Genomic DNA, 2,100 nt, shown 5'->3' with positions numbered 1-2,100 from the left:
CACACACACACACACACACACACACACACACTGGAAGAGGCTGAGCTGGTCCTATCACTTTGTCCCCACCAAGCAACCCCATCTTACAGTCGACTCTTCTGCCTGCAGTCACTCACGTCCCCAGAGTTCTCTGCATCCGTGCCCAGGAGCCCTTTCTCTTTAAGTCCTATCTTTCCTACCTCTGCTGTTTCCCGGTCACTGTGTGTGTGTGTCCTGAAGACGCCTCGATGCAGCAAGTCCAAAATAGAAAGATCGACTTCCCACAGCCTTTCCCCTATCCGAGTAAATGGCACACTCCTCCCCAGGGCCTTTGCACCTGTAGTTTCCCTTATTTGGACAGCTCTCCCTCCCTCTCCTCCCTCAGGTGTCTGCTTAGATGTCACCTTCTTAGAAACAACTTCCTTAAGAACCTTCCCCAAGCAGCCCCCCTGTGCGCCATCACTCCCGCCCCTCACCTGCTTCGTTCTTTTCCTTTGCCCTTATCACACGTGTTCCATTTGTGAGCCCTTTACCGCACCAGCGCTCCAGCTCCCCTTTTTGTTTGGTTTTGAGACAGAGCCTCACTCTGCCACTCCTGTGGCCTAGAACTCTCTGTGTAGACCAGGCCGGCATGGAAGTCCAAGAGATCTACCTGTCTCTGTCTTCTAAGTGCTGGGATTAAAAGGGGGCACCACCACACCTAGCCCCTACTTGTTTCTTATGTCAGTGTGTGTGATGTGTGTGTAGGCATGTTTGGGACATATGTGTGGGAACATACGTGCTTGTGGATGCATGTGTATTCATATGCATGGAGTGCTCTGAGGCTGACAGCGGGAGTCTTCCTCAGTCCCTCTCCACATTACTCAGTGAACCAAGGTTTCTCAGTTAACCCCAGAGCTCACTGAGGGCTCCTGTACTCAGCCAGCTTACTCAGAGAAGCCTGCCTCTGTCTTCCCCGCTGCAGCAGTTACAGGCAGGCTCAGCACTTGCCTGGATGCTGGGGATCCGAGTTCTAGTCCTCCCATTTGCAAGTGCCTTGTCTACTGAGCCATCTCAGAAAGAAATTCGGCTGTGATCCAAAACAGTTCAGAGTTCTCCTTTGCTTTCCGATAAAACTTAACCTTGGGTTTTGCTTACAAGTCTCTCCACGATGTCTTTCCTGCCGAACCTTGCTTCGTATAGACTTCTCCAAGTGGAGACTGGATTTGGGTCTGCCCTTGCTTCCTTCCCTTGTTTGAGTTCCCAAAGCCCAGCAGAGCACATGACAGAGTAGAGGGGCCGTTGAGTGCCTCAAGGCTGCCCTGTGTGCTGGGACTTTGAGCCTTGGCCCTCTTCTTCCTTGGACCTTGGGACCCTGGGGTGGGGTGGGGTAATCAAATGACTGAAGTCTATACATAGCGTGGCCTGGGTCTTCTGGTGTTTGTATGTATCTGTGTGTGTCTGTGTGTCTGTGTGCCTGTGTGTGTTTGCACTCTTGTGTATTTTAGACTCTTGTGTGACGATACAAGATGTCAGCGGTGCTTGGGAATTCTGTGTGCTCTCTGGGCACATGCACACAGGTGATCAATGACACTACTCTATCCCCAGCACAGTCAACGTCAGCAAAGATCTCACAGCAGTGAAGGCCCATTCCCTAAGACAGATGAGCTGCCCCATGCCCTCAGCCAGCAAGGTGGAGAAATGAATGCCAGGCGCCCCTCCCACTAACAGCCCATCCTCTCCGGCTGTTGCCTCCCAAAAGCCCATTGAGCACCCATGGGTCAGTGCCCAGCCCCTGGAGGAGGGGTGTGCCCAGGGTTGCTTTCCATTCGATGCCCAGAGAGGGCAGTGGCGAGTGTGGCTCTGGCTGCTTCTTGCATTTGTTCCGGTACTTCCGTGGGCTTCAAACCCATCGCACACTCACACTCACCAGCCCAAACACTCGAAGACATACTCAGTGACACAGAGACCAAACACACTGGATCCAGGACACATTCATACACACCCATGTCTACAGATGTGTGCCAGCACCAACTCAGAACTCCAAACAGGAATGCATAAAGACAACGACGCTCACAGAGACGGCATTGCCCAGAATCACCGCCAACATGCCACAGACTTTCAGGGGCATCCATTCGGCAG

The sequence above is a fragment of the Microtus ochrogaster genome, chromosome 10 (genome assembly GCF_000317375.1).
Source record: "Microtus ochrogaster isolate Prairie Vole_2 chromosome 10, MicOch1.0, whole genome shotgun sequence".
In the NCBI taxonomy this organism is placed as follows: Eukaryota; Metazoa; Chordata; class Mammalia; order Rodentia; family Cricetidae; genus Microtus; species Microtus ochrogaster.
This window is presented reverse-complemented; position numbering follows the sequence as displayed.